The sequence below is a fragment of the Sus scrofa genome, chromosome 1, assembly GCF_000003025.6.
Source record: "Sus scrofa isolate TJ Tabasco breed Duroc chromosome 1, Sscrofa11.1, whole genome shotgun sequence".
Classification (NCBI taxonomy): Eukaryota; Metazoa; Chordata; class Mammalia; order Artiodactyla; family Suidae; genus Sus; species Sus scrofa.
The window spans coordinates 18,711,095-18,732,665 of NC_010443.5; the positions used below are offsets into that span (position 1 = coordinate 18,711,095).

General features: G+C 37.6%; 1 long non-coding RNA gene across 10 annotated transcripts in view; it reads left to right on the plus strand.

The window, feature by feature from the left end:
* LOC102160169 overlaps positions 1-21,571 on the plus strand; it is a 387,345-nt gene that overhangs the window by 197,748 nt on the left and 168,026 nt on the right. For all 10 annotated transcript variants that reach the window (XR_002338312.1, XR_002338317.1, XR_002338315.1 and 7 more), the window contains one exon: positions 1,301-1,403. This is a non-coding gene — a long non-coding RNA (uncharacterized LOC102160169). The remainder of the gene's footprint in view (positions 1-1,300; positions 1,404-21,571) is intronic.

Here is a 21,571-nt window from a genome sequence, read left to right on the forward strand (position 1 = left end):
GTTGCTGTGGCTCTGGCATAGGCTGGCGGCTGCAGCTCCAATTAGATCCCTAGCCTGGGAACCTCCATATGCCACAGGAGCAGCCCTAGAAAAGACAAAAAATAAATAAATAAATAAATAAATAAAAAATAAAATGTCCTTCTGTAACATCAAGTATGGTAGCCACCAGCCATGTGGCTATCAAGCACTTGAAATGAGGCTAGTGTGACTGAGTTTTGAATTTTATTTCAGTTTAATTTTAATAGCCGCATGTGGCTAGTGGCTACTTGGCCGGGGCAGATACCATGTTTTATCCAATGTATCTGTCCACATACTGTCCACATTTACATAATTTTTAAAGAATTCTGTCCATTTTTTAAAAAATGAATCTTCAATTTATTTTTCTTTTCTTTTCTTTTCTTATCTTTTCTTTTGGCTGCCCCCATGGCATATGGAGTTCCCAGGCCAGGGATCAAATCTGAGCTGGAGCTGCAACTTAATGCCACAGCTGCAACAATGCCAGCTCCTTAACTCACTGAGTTGGGCTGGAGATTGAACTGGGGATGGAACAGGGGATCAAACCAGCAACTCCACAGAGACAAGCCAGATCATTAACCCACTAGGCCACAGCAGGAACTCCAAGTTCTGTCCATTTTGTGTAACCCTCTTTCCCTGTGGTTTCCCCTGAAGTCTCCAGCTAAAAGGCTTCTCTTCACTGTGCTAATTACTGAGCACTGTAATTGGACCCTGGAAGTGGCACTTATCTATTCTTTATGTCACACCTGCCCCCACTCCAGATGTTAGAAATTTATTAAGAGAAGGGACTGATTAGAGAGCTTGTGCTTAATAAAAACTCATTGAGCATTTGTTGAATAAATGCAGAATAGCACCAACCATAAATGTCTGTACACACTTAGGTACTGCAGAAGGGGTACATATTACTAGGCAACAAATACATACCCATTCAGTTTCATGTGTTGAAAAGTGTCACCAGTTAGATGGGAAGCCACATGTGCTGGCTGTGTGAGAGAAACTGGGTCAGTAGAATAGGTAAGAGAGAATGACTAATCTATAAAGTGACCACAGGGTGTTAGCCTATTTTATTTGGCTTGGAGGCAAAAAATAATGGGGGAGTCAGACGTTCTAATGATTTTTATTAGAGTAAATGAGGGGGCCTGGCCACTCAGAGTACACTCTTAACACTTCATGAAGAATTCTGGGACCAGTCCTGGTAAAACAGTTATAAATTCATCCTGACCCACGCTTTTTTCCAGAATTAGTTTGTAAAATGATGAACTCTCACTTCCTAAATTTTCTGCAGATGCTACTGTTGCTGGGGAAATGTCACTGTTAGAGAATAGAAAACCATTATTCCGAAGAGTATGGAAGACTGACTGAATCAGGTCTGGAACATTATTGAAATGGTAAGATAAACTGGAGTCCTCTCTGATCAAAGAAAAATTCTTTTTTTAAAAAAAAAAAATGTGGTCCATTCTGAATTATGGCCAAATGTCACCGAATCATTTTCAGTGAGGTTTTATCTGTTAAGGGCCAGGAGACAGGACGAGGCTGTGAACTCCTCCTGGGAACCCTGCCGCTGAGGCTGCCCTCCCTTGAGGTTGCTGGTAATGGAAGTGGCTGAAGCTGGAGGTCACTGACATTTTGAGAACACCGCAAACTGACACTGTGTAATATTATGACATTTCATCCCAAGACATTCAATCTCTTTTAATCAGTGTTCATGCTGGGGATACTTCACAGTTATTTGCTTTTGCATAAAAATGGAACACTTTGGCATGTCCTTAACATAAGACTGATTTACTTCCCTCTCTTTGCCACTGTTTCCACATCTCCCTCCCTTCTCCTGTTGCTCTCTCCTTCTCTCCCTCCCTCCTTCCCTTCTCCTTTTCCCCTTCTTTTCCTCTCTTCATTGTTTCTGGATGTCCCTTTCATTCATGCTATTTTTTCCTTCACTGTTATTCTTCCTGGCATGTTGGTGTGCCAGGGTTCTCCCACCACCTTCTTAGTAAGCTTCCACTGTGGAGTCTGGAAGAAAACCCATCTCATCTCTCTAAAAGCTGCTCATCGTCCCCATCATCCTTGGCTAGGAACAACTTGCTCTCCCCTGAATGTTGCTCTGTGGACGACTTAACTTCACATACTTTTCGTCTCTCTGTTTTCCTTTTCTCGTTGGCTTCAGATATTGTCATAAGCATCCAGCCACTGTTCTCAGGCCTCCAATTCTCTTTCCTCCTTGTGTGCAGGGCACTTTATCTTACTTTAAAGCTACTTAAAATTTTCTTCCCCTCTCAAAACCCTTAAATGCAACACTGATCATTGTCAATTCTTTTATATCTCAGAAAAGATAGAGTCCTTAGCGTGAGCAAGTGGTTCCACATTTCAATCCATGGCCGAGGTGCCATTTTCTTTCTTTGAAATAAATGAACAATTATGTTATAAGTTATTTTATTGTGCCAAGTGGTCAAAACCTAATCTCAGTGTAGGGAAGTGTTTCTCAGCCTTGACATTGCTGACCTTGGGGGCTGGGTAATTATTTGGGGAGGGTGTTCTTCTGGGCACTGACCTCTGCCCATCAGAGACCAGTAGCACCTCCCAGCCGTGACAACAGAACGTGTCTCCAGACATTGACAAATATCTGCCAGGGGGTGAGATAGCCCCCACGTTGAGAAGCTGTGGGTTTGCCCCTCCCTTTCTGCGGGGGGATGTCTAAGGGCCAGGGCAGGGCCTTAAGGAGGAATGGAGAACGCCTTTCCTTGAAATCATTCATCATCTACATAGACTCGTATGAAGGATCCCTATTCCCATTTTGACTTTGAGCCCCTGGTGCTTGTGCTATGATCTTACAAAGGGCTCTCAGAACAGCTGTCTCTGCTCTGCTCTGCTCTCAGGCACAAAGCTATTCTTGCATTATTGCAAGATGGACTTTGCGAGGTGGCCCCAGGCCTGTCTTGGTGCCAAGCTAGGGCTCCAGGCTGAAGGACAGTAACCCAGGGGTCTTGCTGGCTCCAGGCACTCTCCTGGGGCCAGGGGCCCAGTTCTGTCTGATCTTGGATTCCCAGTTCCCTCTGGGGAGACTGTTCTATAGGACAGAGCTCAGGAACCAACAACCCACCACCATCCAACTCTGATTCTGCTGTGACTTTCCTGGTGCCTGCAGACCTGACCATTTTTATGTAGTCTGAGGACAAGCTAGCTTGGCTCTTTATCTGGTTTTCCAAAGATACTCTTTTATGGCCTAGAATTATGTACTTCACAGTCCTGCTTTTAACACCAAAAAGTTTTTTTTTTTTGCTTCTCTGCTATGTTATTCTTTCCCTGAGGTGATGAATCCTACCAAGTGAATAGGTTGCGAAAAGGATTCAAGAAAATGAAAGAAAAAAGTTTTGGTTAAAATTTTAATTACCTAAAAAAAGCATCACTGCTTTATTTTGGTGCTATATTATCATAGGATTATAAATATTGGGAAAACCAGATAAAGAGCCATTTTTATTCTTAGCCTATAAAAGGCTCATTAGGACTGTGGGGAACCAAGATTCCCAGGGAAGCAAAAGCTTAGATGATGGTGGGCTCCTGAGATGGGTGTCCTGTGGGTAGGCCTTCCAAGAAGGAGTGGGGAATTTAAGATGGTACATTACGGTTTTGTCTGTGCACTCTGGTTTTGCTTTGCTTTAAGGAGCCAAGGGTTCCTTAGTAATCCTCATTGTTCTTTGCAAGATGTCTTGTTCACTCCTCACTCCCAATTTCCCAAGGTAGAGTTGGTTTATACTCTTCTTTCCTAAACTATTAATGTAAATTATAAACTATTTAATGAGTTTACATACTTAATTTACATAGACGGTATGAGGATTCTTATTTTTTTCACTCAACACTCTGTATTTAGGATATGATGGGCCTAAAGTGATATCTCTTTGTTTTAAATCACATTCCTCTGATTACTAATGATTTTCAGCATCAAAACATATATTTCTTTGGCTCTGAATTGCCTTAAATATCCTGCACTTAGTTTTTAAATTTAAGATTCCTATGCTTTTTCATATGGATGTGTTTCTTTTATATTCTAGGTAATAATTTCTTGTGATTTTAGACATAGCAAATATCATATCTCTGTAGCAGCTTTATGTGAACTTGATTCACAGAAATTCTTAATTTGATGTGATGAAAAGTATTAACTATGCCTTTGGAATTTTAAGAAGATCTTCCCTAACCTGAGGGCACATTATTGTCTGCCTTTATGGTTTCTTTTGGATTATTTCTTTACTATATCTGAATTCTGTTCTGGTAGGTACAGATAAGTATGGATTTTTCTCCATAATGAGAAGTTTTTCTATTATCATTTACAAACAGTCTGACCTGTGGTGCCATGTTTATTATAACATAAATTCTGAGATATGAGTCTGTCTCACAGTCATTCTATTCTCTAGGTCAATTTGTCTGTTTTTGTATTAATATTTTACTGTTTTTATTATAACAACCTTCTAGTAAGTCTTAGCAGCTGTTAGATCAAGTGTTCCTTTCATTTGCTTATCATGGTGATGTTGTCTAGAATCATAATTCAGGTTGCTTGTAAGCAGCACTTGGGGGCTAGGATATCAACATATGAATTTATAGGGAGATACAAATACTTAACCCATAGCATCAAATAACTATGTGAATCAAGGGAGACTCTTAAATGTTGGTGGTGAGAATATACACAGATACAACCAGTAGGAAAAACACATTGGTACTATTTTGGAAAAGTGTAACATGCACAGTCTCCACAACATACCAGTTTGATTCTTGTATGCGTTATACATCACGAAGAAGTACTTGCTTATGGATCCAAAAGAGAGGTGTGAGAATATTTGCACCAGTATCATAATAGCAACAAATTGACAATAACATAAAATCCTTAGGAAAATGGATGAACAAATTATACAATATTCATATAATGAAACATCTTTTCAACAGAGACGTTGAACTACAACAATGAGGGTCACCATGAGTAAATATTAAAAAGTATTATTGAGTGGAAAAAGCAAGGCTGAAAAGAATGAATTAAAGATTTCAAAAATAAGCAAAACTAACATGTATTTTTAAAAGAGTGTGATTAAAAATTAAAACTCAGGCTAGTGGGTTCTACTGATGAAGAATAAGAAAGGAGGAAAGGATGATGCAGAACAAAGAAGTGTCATGGTGTGGATAGTATTTTCTTTTTAAATTGGTGGTGATTGCCTGGTGTTTGCTTTACCTTTTATGTTCATAACTTGCATATGTCACATACATTCGTTTCACATATCAAATATTCCAAAATAAAAGAATCCAAGGCTAGTATGCTTTACCTCTTTATTACAATGACAAAAATGGTCAACAGGTGCTATTTTTGCACTAATCTAAAATAATCCCTTCCTCCTTGAAAACACTTTCCATCTTCCTTTACCTCCTTTGTACTTATTTTTAAATCAAATTTTATTGTTTTAGTTAGTTTAATCTGTTTGCTCTACTTGACAGTAAGATTAGTGCACCAATTATCTTGCATTTGATTCCCTCCTGTCTGTTTTCTGTAATTCTTGACTCTGAACTGTGCTCTCAGAGGCTGAAGACTGTATCACTTTGAGTCATTTGATCTCATATTTTCAGTTGGATTAGGCCAGTAAGAAGCCCTGGTAAACTAGAGTGTGAGAAGAAAAAGAGATTGAGGAACTTCTTCCTGCAATTTCCTTGTCTTTAGGCAGAATCTGTATGTATCCTTTGTGACCATGTCTTAAAATCTCCTTGTTTGAATATTATGTCCCCTTGGCCCATTTAACATTATCTGTGGTGGTGGCTTCTAAGTCTTGCTGGTCTTGGGGTGCTTATCACTTCTCTAAACATTTCCTTATGTAAATAAGCCGCTCTCTTATTAAAACCATTTCATTTGTACCATTTGGGGTAAAATTTTACTCTTGCCTGAATCTTGTTATACATTTGGTCTGTTTCAGTTGCTCCTGTTTCCTCAACATCTAGAATAATACCTCACACAAGAGTAATAACTAAAAAACTTAAAAAAAAAAGGGGGGGGGGACAAATACAAAAGATCCACTCATATTTCCTTAGAATGTGAAAGGACTTTAATGGACGCATGATCCAACTTTTGCTATTATAGGTGTGGAAATAGGTCTTGAAGAAACGTGCAGTGGAGAGGAAGTCTAGGCCCTACCCACAGCCCTAGGTACTGATGGATGGCTTCATCGATAACACAGCCCAGATGAATACATATGATTGTTTTCCATCAGCAGCCTCTGATTAGGTCAAGGCTGGGAGCCTGGATCCCTGTATTATGGATCCACCTAATGGCTTGTAGCAGAGAAATCTGGCATGAGAACTTTACCCAAAGAAAATGATGACTCAATAACACTCATCAGATTATCTTCCTTGGAGAACTAGAGTGCAAAATGCAGAGAGTGTTCCTTTTGGTAATGGAAGGCTGATGCTGGAAAAGACACAGAAGTTGGGACTCAGAGATGATAAGGTGGCAGTGGTCATGTGAGACTGTGAGTATGCAGAGGTTGTGAATACATTCAAGTGCAAAGTATAGATGTCATGACTAAGCAGAAACTAAAAGATATCCAGCAGTAGAACTAGAGAGAAGAGCTGAGTCACAATCTTGGCAAGAGATTGTCTAACCAAAGAATGATAAGTTAATATTGGTAGAAAAACAACATTGGATCCTAAATCATCTTCTAAATCTCAAGCTCTATTCCTTTTTTTTTTTTTTTGAGGCCCAGAACATATCTGTTACTGAGTTAGCAAAAGGTCCCTTAGTTCTTTTTTTCACATATAATTTTACAACAAACTCTCACTATCTAAAGTTACAGCAGATACAAAAATAGTGGAAAAACCAAAACTTAGCTCCCAGCCGGGTATTTTTTTCCTACCACATCACTTACATTGAGTTATTGATCAAATTTTTAATCTCATTTATGATTCCTTCCTATTTCAGCCTCTTTTGGAGGAAGTTTAAAAATCCCATTCTTGCCCATTATGGCTCAGTGGGCCGAGAACCCGATTTAGTGTCTCTGAGGATGTGGTTTCGATCCCTGGCCTTGCTCAATGAGTTAAGAATCTGGCCTTGCCCCAAGGTGTGGCATAGGTCACAGATACAGCTCAGATCCAGTGTTGCTGTGGCTGTGATGCAGGCCTCAGCTGAAGCTCTGATTCAGCCCCTAACCTGGGACCTCCATATGACGAACGTGTGGCCATAAAAAGAAAAAGAAAAAAACAAAAACAAAAACCCAGGCAATGATTACAGTCTAGTATTTCTTTTCTTTCACATTTATCTGTGTGAGTTTTAGAAAGTGTTGACGACAAACCGAAGGTATTCCAATGGCTAACCTCAAACTTCTCCATATTCATGATATGTATTTTTTACAAATGATCTAGATTTCAAGTGAAGAAATAGAAAAAAAAAAAAAAAATCAATGTCCGGGTGATGACAGTGAGGAGGATTACATGAAAAATCCGTTGTTTTATTCTTCCAAAATTTTAATCCCTAATATCCCAAATCCCAGCAGAACTGCTCTGAGAACAGAATCTCAGGTGGAGAGGCAGCCTAACAGCCAATAGGACAGAGAATGAAGTGATGATGCATGGAGCAGAGAGACACAGAAGGCAGCAGCATTAAGATTGGATAAGGAGCAGCCTGGCACAGAGGAATGCATTCTTTTGGGCAGATTCATAAAGGGGTGATTAGTATGAGCGAAATGTAGGAGTGTCATTTATCTTGATTGTCCCAAAGCCCTTGACAGGATATTTTCCTGAAGACTTTTTCACAAAAAGTGAACTCAAATTGCCTTGAAAATTGGCTGATGAGTCCAAAAAAAAAAAAAAAAAAAAAAAAAAAAAAAAAAAAGATAAATAGCAAATGTGTCTAGTTTTAGAAAAGTAGCTGAATACGACAAAGAATTGGTATCATTTTTTTTAGTCTTCTCACATTTTCAAAAGCTACCTGAAAATAGTTTTAAAAATAGGCGATGAGCTAAACTTATTGTGTGTTAAGTTCCCTGACTGCAGTGGCCATATATTCTGAGCCAAAATGAGGAAGGGTTTTTTTATGTTGCTTCTAGGTGAAAGAGAAGGCGAGATGCCATTAGGAAGCCAGCTTATTAGAATTTCCAGCATGTTCTTTACTGTGTACAGGAATTTCAGGACAAACTTTTGAAACTTTTATAGAAAATTTTGGACATACTTTATCAAGCAATGAGACTGGTGATCCCTGCTGTCAGGGAGCTTAGGATCTAGGATAAGGTAGTTGAGGTTTGCTCACCACTTCTTAAAGCAAATTTCAGAAACCTGGGGATAAACATCATGGCATAATTTCTGATTTTCTTTTTCCTCTCCATTCTATCCCCTTCTTCTCCTTGTAATCTGAGAGTATTTAACGTGTAAATTGGATCATGTCATTAACCTTAAAATCCTTCAAAGACTTTCCATTGTGCTTTGCAAGTGATTCAGGGATCTTGTTCATCGTTGCATTTGCTACCTGTCCCTACCTAGGCAGTAGTAGGAATGTAGTGACAATTCCTATCAATAGAAATCATTAATGTGCCTGCCATACAAGGTGGACTCTAAAACATCAGATATTTTAGTGCCTGGGTCTGCTCGGTTCACCAAAACCGAGGACGCAATTCATTTGGACCCCATTGTAGCTGTCAGGCCTCTCTGAATAGTTCCGCAAATTGTGATTTCCACAACTTCAAGGGTGTTGATTGAAAGAAAAATGGGTCACACAAGAGTTACAGATAACTTTTATTCAGGATCTTACTGAAGACTGAAGCCAGGGAAGTGGCCACTCAGTAGCCCGGAGGAAGCTGTTCTGAAGATGTAGGGGGAGAAGCCAGTTTATAAGTGATTCTTTTAGCTAGGGAACATGTGCCCTCAAGCATACACATCTTGGTAAAAGATTACTGCTACTCAAGAAGGAGAGATATCTCAGGGTAATGATCTTAGTGCTTTTCTGTATAAGGGAAGATGAAATAATCTTGGTTCGTTAAAATCCTTCTTGAGATAGACATCTACCTAAGGGGGCTGCTTGTCCAAAGCAAAGAAGGCCTCATCCTGTTTGCTCTTCGAGTGCACTGGCAGTTAGCAGCTGCAGCAGGCTGCGGCTTAAATTCCTACAGAATTTAATTTGGTGGAGTTTCCCCTGTGGCATAGTGGGTTAAGGATCCAGCATTGCTGCAGCTGTGACATAGGTTGCAGCTGCAGCTCAGATTCAATCCATGACCTGGGAACGTCCATATGCCATGGGTGCAGCTGAAAAAGAAAAGAAGAACAGAATTTCAGTATTCAAAAGGTATATTTGTGTCAGCATTCATCCTGAAACATCTGTGGGTAAACAGGATGTGTTAACCTGAGGTCAATTTAGAGAACTTCTATTATTTTGTAAGTGTAATTACATTCTAATTGCATGATTAACAAGAATGTCTGAATGTTGAATAGAGCCTAAAAGGGTAAGCACAACATATCCTAAAGAGCCTCCATATTTAGGCTACGAAGAACCTGACACTGGATCACATACTGATCTTAATTAATGTGGGGTATGACTATAGCTTTAAGATGAAGAAGTGCAGCCCTTAAATTTGTGAATCAAGATACTCTGTCCACTATCCATTTAAGAAAGTGTTGACTTAAACAAGTGGTGCCTGGGAGCTCCCGATGTGGCTCAGTGGGGGTAAGAATCCAGCTAGTGTCCATGAGGATGCAGGTTTGATCCCTTGGCTCAGTGAGTTAAAGGATCCGGCATTGCCATGATCTGTGTGGGTCACAGACACAGCTTGGATCTGGCATTGCTGTGGCTGTGGTGTAGACCAGCAGCTGTAGCTCCTATTCAACCCTTACCTAGCCTGGGAACTTCCATATGCCATGGGTGTGGCCCTAAAAAGACATTAAAAAAAAATTAAATAAATAAATAAAGTAGTGACCGAAGATGGTTTTCAAGAGCAAGTGGATAAACTGGAATTCAAATATACTTGTGAAATTCACAAGCATTTACACTGACACTAATGGTGCTAATGAAAATAACTTTTGCGCATCGCACATTTAAAAGGGTTTTCAGGAACATTATCTCCTTTGACCCTTGCACCCCATGAGCTCAGGCCTGTGAGTACAATCATTTCTCCTAGTTTCTGAGGTGAGGCGCTGAGGTGCAAAGAGCTTATACAATTTGTCTGAGGTTTAACAATATTAATACACAACTGTCACTCGAATCATATCACTTCAATTTTTTTTTCCCTGCTAAAGCTGCTTATACAATAAATTGTCTTAAGCAGAGTAAATTGTCTTTCTGCGATAGGATAAAAATCAATAAATTATTATTATTGTTTCCTTAACTCCATCACTACATGCTGACTACCCTAAAACTGCATTTCTCTGTGTAGGTGTGTCTTCCCTACTAGACTGAGATACAGGAGAACAGCAATCTTCTCCTGTTTGAATGCCAGTCCCCTGTATCTTGTATGTATCTGGTGACATATTAATTTGGCTGAACTGAATTGTAAGAGAGAGCGCTTTATCCATTTTAGAAATAAGAATACATTTTAGGAGCACATTGTATTATTTCTCAGCAAAATCTGATGTTTTGTAAAAATAGAAGAAAAATCTTGGAAGATTGAGGAGGAAGAATATTTCAGAACTTTCTCAAGAGACCCTCAGGATATAGTGAGTCATGTTATCATCCTCATATTCATAATACTTATGTTTACTAGTTAAATCTATGGTTTATCTGTGGTTAATTCACCATTTTATTCTTTATTTTTATTAATTTCTTCCTGATGGTTTCTTCGTGTGTGTTTTTTAATTGATGTATAATTAACTTCCAACATATTAATTTCAGATGTATGACATTGATTTGATAATTTTATACATTACAAAATTATCACCAGAATAAGTCTAGTTGCATCTGTTGCCATACAAAGTTATCATAATATTATTAACTATATTTCCTATGCTGAATATTACATGGCTGAGGCTTATTTATTTTATAGCTGGAAATTTGTAGTCCTTAATCCTCTTGACCTATTTCTCCCATTCTCCCCATCCTCTTCCCTTCTGGCAACCATCACTTGTTCCCTGTATCTGTAAATCTGCTTTTTTTTTTTAATGTATGTTCATTAATATTTTTTTAAGATTCTACATATAAGTGATGACATAAAATATTTATCCTTATCTAACTTATTTCACTCAGCATACTACTCTCTAGGTCCATTCATGTCACAGACGTTAAGACTTGATTCTTTTTTATGAGGAATATTCCATTGTATGGATATACCACATTTTCATCCACTCATCTTTCAGCCCTTAAATTGGAAAAATCTCTATTCAAGTCCTCAGATGATTTTTTCAATTGGGTTTTTGTTTTTGATACTGAGTTGTATAAGTTTTACATATTTTGGATATTAATCCCTTATCAAACATATCATTTATAAATATCTTCTCCTATTCAGTAGGATATCTTTTCATTTTATTGATGGTTTCCTTCGCTGTGCAAAATATTTTTATTTTGATGTGATCTTTTTTGTTTATTTTTGTTTTTGTTTCCTTTGCCTGAGGAGACAGATCCAAAAAAATATTGGAAAGACTGTTGCCCAAGAGCACATTGACCATATTTTCTTTTAGGAGTTTTCTGGTTTAAGCTCTTAAAGTTAAGTCTTTAATCCATTTTGAATTTATTTTTTGTATATAGTGTAAGAAAATGGTTTAGTTTCTTTCTTTTGACTGTAGCTGTCCAATTTTCCCAACACCATTTATTGGAGAGACTGTATTTTCTCTGTTGTATATTCATTTCTCATCTGTAGTAAATTAACTGATCATATAAATTTGGATTTGCTTCTGGGCTCTATTCCGTTCTATTGAATGTGTCTGTTTTTGGACCAGTACCATACTGTTTGATTACTATAGCTTTGTAGTATAATTTGAAATCACAGAGCATGATACCTTCAGTTTTACTCATTTTTCTTGAGAATTCTTTGTCTTTGTGGCTTTTGTGGTCCATGTAAATTTTAGGATTCTTTGTTCTAGTTCTGTGAAAAGTACCATGGGTATATTAGTAGAGATTGCATTTATAGATTACTTTAAGTAACATGGATATTTTAACAATATTAAATCTTCCAATCCATAGTACAGTATATCATTTCATTTGTTTGTGTTGCTTTAGTTCCTTCCATCAATGTCATAGTTTTCAGAGTGTAGGTCTTTCACCTCTTGGTTAAATTTATTCCCAACTATTTTATTCTTTTGGATATAAACTGTTAATCAGATTGTTTTCTTAATTTCTCTTTTGATAGTTCATTTTTAGTGTATAGAAATGCTACCTACTACTGTATATTAATTTCATATCCCGCAAATTTACTGAATTCATTTATTAGTTCCAACGTTTTTTGGTGGCATCTTCAGAGTTTTCTATTTGCAGTATCATGTAATCTGCAGACAATGAGTTTTACTTCTTTTCCAATTTAGATTACTTGTATTTCTTTTTCTTGATTATGATGTTAGCCATGGGCTGTATATGACCTTTGATATGCTGATGTATGTCCTCTCTATACTCACTTTGTTGAGAGTTTTTATAAGTAGATAAAATTGAATTTTGTCAAATGTTTTTTCTGTATCTTTTGAAATGATCATACAGTTTTTATACTTCATTTTGTTAATGCAGTATATTACATTGACTGATTTGTGGATGTTGAAACCTCTTTGCATCCCCAGAATAAATCCCACTTAATATGATCCTTTTATTGTATTGTTGAATTCTGTGTACTAACATTTTGGTGCGGACTTTTACATCTATGTTCATCAGGAATATAGGCCTGTCATTTTCTTCTTTTGTGATATCTTTATCTGATTTTTATCTGAAGGCTCATGAAAGAAGTTTGGAAGTGCTCCTTTCTTTTCAAATTTTTGGAAAATTTTGAGAAGGATTGTCATTAATTCTTATTTGAATGTTTGGCAAAATTCACCAATGAAGCCATTCAGTCCTGGATTTTGTTTGTTGGGAGTTTTTTGATTACTGATTCAGTCTCCTTACTGGAAATTGGTCTCTTCAGATTTTCTATTTCTTCCTGATTTAGTTTTGGTAAGATTATACATTTCTAGGAATTTATCTATTTCTTGTACGTTGTCTAATTTATTGGTATATAATTGTTCATAATAGTCTCTTCTGATTTTTTGTATTTCTTTGATATTAATTATAATTCTTTTGTTTCATTTCTGATTTATTTGAACCAAAACTCTTTTTTTTTCTTGGTTAGTATTGCTAAAAGCTTATCAATTTTCTTTATCTGTTCAATGAATAAGCTCTTAGTTTCCTTAATCATTTTTGTTTTAAAAAATTTTTAATCTCTATTTTCTCTCTCATCTTTATTTTCTTCTTCCTTCTCTAGTTCTGGGATTTGCTTATTCTTCTTGAAGTTCCTTTAGATATAAAATTAGATTATTTATCTAAGATTTTTCTTTTTTCTTGAGATAGGCCTGTATTCCTATGACCTTCCCTTTTCAAATTGCTTCTGCTGCATCCCATTGGTTTTGGAGAATTTAGTTTTATTTGCATTTGTCTCAAGATATTTTTTTTAGTTTCCTTTTTGATGCTTCTGATAACTTACTGCTTGTTTATTTCCTGACAAGGAGCATATACATCAATTTTGGATTCACCTTTTTCATGATGAACTAATCACATGAGTGAAAGGGTGTTTGGGAAGAAGGTCACATGGTCTAGGAACTTTCTCTTTAGGAAGGTGCACTGGTTTTCTCCACCATAGATAACAGCCCTTCTTGCCCTTGGTTGGAAACTGTGAAAATGGCAGAAATTTAATTAGTCTCTCTCCCTTGGTCCATTCTCTTCTCCAGACTTTGCCCTTTTAACAATACAATATATCACGATATTACTTTCAGATAGGGAAACTAAGGCACAGAGAGGTCAAGTAAGTCAGTCATTTAACTTTAAGCTTAGAGATGGGATATGGACACAGGGAATTCATCTCTGTGCCTTTGGCTCTTTATTACTATGCTGTACTTTCTTTTTTTTCTTATCTTTTGTCTTTTTAGGGCCACACCCATAGCATGTGGAAGTTCCCAGGCTAGGGGTCTAATCTGATATGTTGCTGCTGGCCTCTGCAACGCCAGATCCAAGCTGCATCTGCGACCTACACCACAGCTCATGGCAATGCCATATCCTTAACCCACTGAGTAAGGCCAGGGATTGAACCCACAACCTCATGGTTCCTAGTCGGATTCGTTTCCACTCCTATACTTTCTTTATATTAATATTTATTGAATGTTGATTATACAAAGCCCTGAGCTAATAGGACTTCATAGTATGATTTTAAAAAGCATTGAATTTTTTTTTTTTTTTTTTTTTTTTGCCTTGTAGGGCTGTACCTGTGGCATATGGAAGTTCCTAGGCCAGGGGTCACATCAGAGCTGTAGCTGCCAGCCTACACCACAGCCAAGTAATGCCAGATCTGAGTCAGATCTGTGACCTACACCACAGCTCATGGCAACACTGGATCCTTAACCCACTGAGCAAGGCCAGGGATCGAACCTGTGCCCTCAAGGATACTAGTCAGGTTCATTACTGCTGAGCCATGATGGAAACTCCTGAACTTTTAGATCTACAGTTAATACGTAAGCCTTATTTAACCAAAGTGCTTCGTGGTCCTCTCACTTTTATGGATCTCTCAATTTGTATACTTGCTGATATCTCTCCCTGCTCATCTCCCATGAAAGTGCACAGAGAGACTGTAATAGCCAAAAGGCACTCAGCCAGAGAGAGCAGAAAGAGAACAGACATATGAACCATCCACAAATGGGATATCAACCTCTAGATAATTGAAAACTGATTAATAGTGTCATGGTTTTTTTTTGTTTGTTTGTTTATGTTCTAGGAGATGTACCCAAGACTCTCTAGGAATAATCTAAGGTAGATTAATTATTTCGTAGCTTTTGTCATAGGGCTACTCTTTTAGGCCTATCCTGCTAAAGATATGGTTAATATGAAGCCATTAATTGATCAAACATTCTGTTCATTCATTCCTTTTTTTTTTTCTACTTGAAGTTGATATTTTTCCATGGTACAAGGAGCCTCATGATTCAATTGGCTCAGGGAAGCAAATAGAGCATTTTCCTCTAACTACTCAAAGGTCAGTTGCTAGGATTTTGTTGTTCATCCTCACGAAGCAAGGTATTTTCTTTACGTTTGACACCAACCAGAAGCAGTTCAAGTTCCCTCTGCTGTTTGCAGTGATTGATTTTTGAGGCAGAGGAAACATCCTTTTACTGCATGAAGTTCTGAGTTTACTAAGGTTTGTGGAGGCACAAAGCATTTATATCAAAGTTTGTTTCAGAGGCATTTGGGGAAAAAGAAACCTACCCATACAGCTATGAAATTGCAATCTAATACCCACAGACTACCAGTGATGGCAGATACAGTGCACATGACCCTTCCCTTCCTGAAGCTAAACTCGATAAGGCTCATTGGTCAGGTTCTCTTGACTCTCCTGTGCTCATATCCAGCTTTAAATTTGTTTCAATATTTCATAGGCTAATAGCATACTCCATAAGGCTAAGATCAAATAATCCAATAATGCAAGTAAGCAAGTATACAAAAACTTATTTGATAACCTTGCACAGAGCAGCAAACCACCCAGGCATCCCTTAAATTCTTAACTTTTCTTGTCACATATAGAAGAGCCTTTAAACATGTTGGATTTTGCCATATTGTTTAGCTCTTTCCCTTATTACAAAAGTATGAAAACTTAAATATTAATTGTGATTACACTTGCTATGAATACCAAATAGAAGTATGGTGCAGGATATCTTGATCTGTTTTGAACTCGGCTTCCTGATTTTAGTTGAATTACAGTCTGATTTGCTTCATTTCATTTAGATTTATTTTAGCGTCCTGGTCCTCCTCCTCCATATGGAGATAATATGCTCTAAGCTATGAAAAAGGATCTATTATGTTCTAGGCGTTTTACATTATAACCTTTATTCCTCTCAGGAATCCCGACAGGCATTTGTAATAATTCTGCTTCAAAAATAAAGAAGTGGAGGTTCGATTTGAAAGTTGTGGAAACCTTTAAATGGACTTGTGACTTGACTCAAGCACCCTGTTCCTTTCAGTGCTGTCTCCCTCAAAATTACCATGGACGTTTTAATTTATATAAAAAGAAGACTCTTTATGCAAATAAATATTTTGGGACGGCTATCCATAAAAATACCATAAATAATTTCATTTTAACATTTTTCATATAGGTTCATAGTTTTTGTAAGCTTTTCTTGCTTAAGTTTTGCTTTGTGCATGGCCTATTTCTGTGTAGTATGGCATAAAATAAAGGAGCTAATATTCAAAGTTCCATAATTATTATATTAATAAATGTAATATAAATAAATAATGTCAAATCCAGATATTACAAGTCCCTATGTTTTCAGAAAGGAGAAACAAAGAGGCAAAGTTTATGTGAAAAGGTTTCAAGAAACTTGCCCAAACTCCAAAAGCAGAAGGGGAAAACTATTAGCTTTATAAACAAGGATAAAATATTGAACAGTTCATAAAGTATAAATCTAGTTTATCACTTTTTCAAGAAACACATGGATTCTCTTTCCAGAGAATTGCTAGCAGTATATGGATTAGTCACTGTCTGTGTCTCTTCTTTCCATTGTTTCATTTATTTCTAACAGATAATTTACAATTATTAGTATTTGGAGGTCTTCCCTAAAATGTTATTTGAAGCTGGAAACTAGATGTGACATCTGAAATAGAAGGTAATTTGAGAGAAAAGGAAGAAAAAAATAACACTGGGAGTAAGTGAAGGAAAAACTCAGGACTTTCAAAAGGGTGAAAAAAATGCAATAGCTTCATATCCTCAAACTCAGAGAAGAAGAGTATTTTAAGGAGTAGATGATTATTAGAGTCAGATGCTCTGTAGAGTTCAAATTATAGCAAGAGCTGAAGAAAGGGCCATTGGTTTCGTTGGTTAAGGAAGTCAATAACTTATTTATTTTTTTATTATTTATTTATTTTATTCAAAGAGATCCTGCTGTGTAGCACTGGGAATAATTTCTTTTAATAATGCCATTTTAGTATTCACTGATAGGGATAAAAGCTGGGTTCAAAGAGTTAAGAAGGGAGAAGTAAAAGGGTTATACCATATGGGCTGTGTTTAGTTTATTCTATTATTTCATTGTCCTGATATTCTTTCCTAATGACCCAACTTATGGTCTGATCCAAAATTGATTTAGGTGCATATGTGGTTACTGACACTGAAATGATTAAAAATGAATTATAGAAATGCCTTTTCCAACTAAGGCTAATTTCCCCCTTGCAAAGCTGAAAAGATTGCATTATTAGGATCATTTTGAACAGAGGATTTATGATACATGGCACAATATCACACGGTATGCTGACTAAATAGCATTGTTTGGAAGGAGATAGATTATTGGTTCCAATACAAGAGGTGAACTGGGAGTAAAGAGAAGAAAAAATTACCAAAAAGACGCACAATTTAATTTGTGTTTTTAAAATTTCTTTTCTCCCCCGACCCCTCTGCTACATCTATAAAGCTCAATGAGCTTAATAAGATTAGGTGTTCATAACTCATCTTTATGGACAGTTAAGTAGACCAGATCTAGAAATTCTCTAACTATAGATCGATGCTCCATAATAAGATAAGCTGCATTTCTACAGGTGGCAACACTGATCATACTACCTGGAAAAGCCAAGTGAACTGCTTTAAGGAAGGTGGCAGTGAGACTTCTAGAGCATCAAGGGTATATTTATATAGTTAGAATTAGGAACTAATAACAGAGAAGTGACAATTACTAAAATTCAGACTTTCTGATGGCTAGAGAAATTTATTTCAAATAACTACAGTATATTGACTCTAAATCAGTAGAGCTGGGCTCAAGTCATGGGTCACTTGTGTAATTACGAACAAGTTACTTAACCTCTTGATGTATTTCCTCTTTGCACAGAAGGGAAATGACATTTCTCTGGACTGCCATCCTAAAGAATTATAGAGAGGACCAAACATAAAACCTCAGACAAGTACATATGAAAATTGTTAGTATTTGTGTTTTGATCTCTTCAATGCTTGGATTTATATTTGACACTACAAATACTTTTTGGACAGATCTGCCAACCCAGAAAATGTTATTAAGCACGAAAGCTTTAGAACTAATCCTTTTGTTTAACAAAAACCAAAAACAAAAATGAGAACTCTTGGGAGTGGCTCAGCCAAAACGAATCTGACTAGTATCCATGACAATGCAGGTTCAATCCCTGTCCTTGCTCAGTGGGTTAAGGATCCAGCATTGCCACGACCTGTGGTGAATAGGTTGCGGCAGACGCAGCTTGGATCCCACATTACTGTGGCTGTGGCTGTGGCTATGGCTGTGGTGTAGGTCGGCAGCTACAGCTCCGATTTGACCCCTCACTTAGGAACCTCCATATGCCGTGGGTGCAGTTCTAACAAGACAAAAAAACAAAGGAAAAAAAAAAAAGAAAAAGAAAACTCAATCAACTTACAAACAAGCAGAATGCTGAACTAGGATAGGAAGTCGTTTGTCCAAGTAATACTTTGTACAAATAGTGAAGGAAAATCCTAAATAAAATCACAATCTTGGACTTCCAGATTTTTACATATTTATAAAGCATGACCAAAGCAGGTACTTAAGAGTTGGATATTTCAATGTGAAAATAAAAGTAAGGGCCATTTTTTTTCAAATCCAGTGAGAACGATCTTTCTGTGAAATAGACCCATCTTCTAAGATTTTGTTCAGAGGCATCATACTTCTCACTTCTCTTCTCTGAGAACGGCTATCCAGCTGCAGCAGGAGCAACCACATTAAGCCCTTATCCTGCCCCTTGGAGGGGTCCACAGTGGAAGGGTCCAGAGATGGGCGACTGACACTAAGAAGTGTCCTGGGTGTTTGCTGTCTTGATTCCTAGTGTGTATGTGGTGAAATTGGGCAGCTCTCAATCACCATGTTTCCTACCATCACTTTCTAGATACCTGGACAGGTGGCTTAGAGGGAAAAGAGGAGAGGGGAAGAAGAGAAGATATTGTATAGAGTGAAAGGAAGCCAGTGTGAAGCCCAGGTCCTTTTAATATGAGTTTCAGGCAAACTCTTCCCAGCAATTTATTCACGAGAATGGTTTTTTTTTTTTTTTTTTTTTCTATTTTGGATTCCCCTATAGACATACTGGTTAGCATGTGGGCTTTGGGGGCAGCTGAACTGAATTTGAATTCTAGGGACACACTTACTGGCTGTGTGACTTCAAGAAAGTTATTTATACTCTACAGCCTCAGTTCCTTCATCTTTGTAAGGAGATAAATGATCCTTACCTTGTAAGGTCTTCCTAAAGTTTACATAAGATACTATGTATATATGTTTACTACAGGTTTATACATTGGACATGTAGTTAATGGCAATTTTTAGAATCTCATATATTTGTGGATTTAGAGAGTGCTAGAGCAACAAGGAATCTTTCTTAGGAACCACCTGTCCATTGATTCTCATGAGACTCTTTGGAGCCTTGTGTTTTGGAAGGAGGCAGGCAACCTGGGGATAAAAGAGGGACTTGGCCCACCTACTTCAAACAGAATGCATCTATTTTATGTCATATTTTGGGCTTCCTACTTTAAAAAAATAACACAAGGAAAGAGTTCTGAAAAAAAATGCTCTAGTGCAACTTCCTAATTTTATAAATGAAACAGACATAAGGAGTCCAGTGATTTGCTCCATTGGCCACCTTGTCAGATGATTCTGGTAGGTACACAAAGTCATTAACATCAGCAAGTGCAAGAGGTGTTCATGCCCATTCACTGGCTCATCTTCACAGGTGATTTCCCCAGATACCAACCTCCCATTGATCTTCTGATGCTTTGCCCATTCTGAGCACCAGACTCAAACTGAAGATATAGACAGGGGTCCCCAGTCAGATTAATCATCTAAAGGCAATGTGTAGACCAAAAAAAAAAAAAAATGAGGATGACTGGACTCATCCTATGAAAATAAAACCTCTATATGGTGCAAGTTAATATCAGCATAATTCAAAACAAGGTACTCTGAAGAATATAAAGCAGGCTTTGAAATTAACTTCTGATACTTACTGGAAATTGGTAAAATCCTTTAGTCACATACCACTAAAGGAATTGTCTCTGTTAAGGTCCAGGCTAGATGTCTCTTCCTCATTCACGATCTGCTGATAGAGTTCTCATCCCACCCCAGGCTAGGAGAGGACATTTTCACTTTCTTCAATCAAGCTTTTAGTCATAATTATAGTGAAATTGTCTTCTCTGCATCTGCAATGGCTCAAAGATTGTATGGTAAATCAACTGATTTCTAAGAAAGCTTCAATTTTGAAAAATCCCTGTTGCCGGTGGTTAGGAAACTGTCATGATTAAGATGACATTAATAAGCAATGTTTATTGAGCACGGCAGCAGCAGCAGCGCTTCCGCCAGGTTACAGATCAATTAGGAAGAGACCTGCTCCCAACACACAAACTGCAAGGTTACATGAAGTTCCTAATTCAATTAGCCAAGGATGCAAACCTAATCAGTAGAGAGGTGGCCCCACAGGACAGGAGCAGACACAGTATTTCAGCACAGCTTCCTTGACTTCTCCCCACATGTAACAGGAGCCCATAACTGCCTAAGGCACTGTCCACACAAGAGGACAGATCATCGTTCTTGCCATGCCACTGCCCTTTAATCTTTAGGGCTTACATCATTTTTCTGGAAGTACTTATATAACCTGCTTGCCTCTAGAACCCAATTCAGTGTCTGCAAGGTCTCAGCTTCCACCAAGAAGCAAGCAGCGTCAGGGCCTGGGACAGAATCTCCATTTCCCAGTTTCCAGGGTTCTGGGAAAGCCCATTGTCCAGTGAGTTTTCCCCAGATGCCCCACTCTCTGATCTACTCACATGCAGCATCTCACTAGATCCCCACAAAGAGCTATTATAGGTTCACAGTCATTATCCAAAACCCTGGGGCTCATCAGAATTTTTGAATTCAGAACTTTTAGATTCAGATAGACTACTCGGTCCATATAACACTTAGCTGATTTTTCCCAGTTGGGATCTGAGGCATGACTCTGTAAGTAATTGCTTCCTATGTGGGATAAATAAAGACAATGAGTTGCCTTACCTCAGTTCAGTCAGAATTTTCTGCAAAACTTGTTTGTGCCAAACATATGAACAATCATTCGGTTCTAAGAACTTTTGGATGTTGCAATGCAGATTAGGGTTTGTTGACCTATATTATCTTCATCTTGCAAGGAGGAAATTGAGGCTAAGAGGGTTTAAGAAACTTGCCCAAGGTCACAATCAGTAAGTGGTAGGGGAAAACTTCAAACTTAAGTGTGTCTGAATTCCAAGTTTGCATCTTTAATAACAGTACCATTATCTAGCCTTGGCTGTCTTTCAATTTAAGAGGACTTTTCCATTTTCTGACTCTTTCTAAAAAAGCTGGGACTAGGGTGAGGAGAGTGAGGTAGTCATCTTGGGTATAAAATGTGAGAGGGTGCCCCAAATCCCAGTAACCAAGATAAATACTTTAAAAA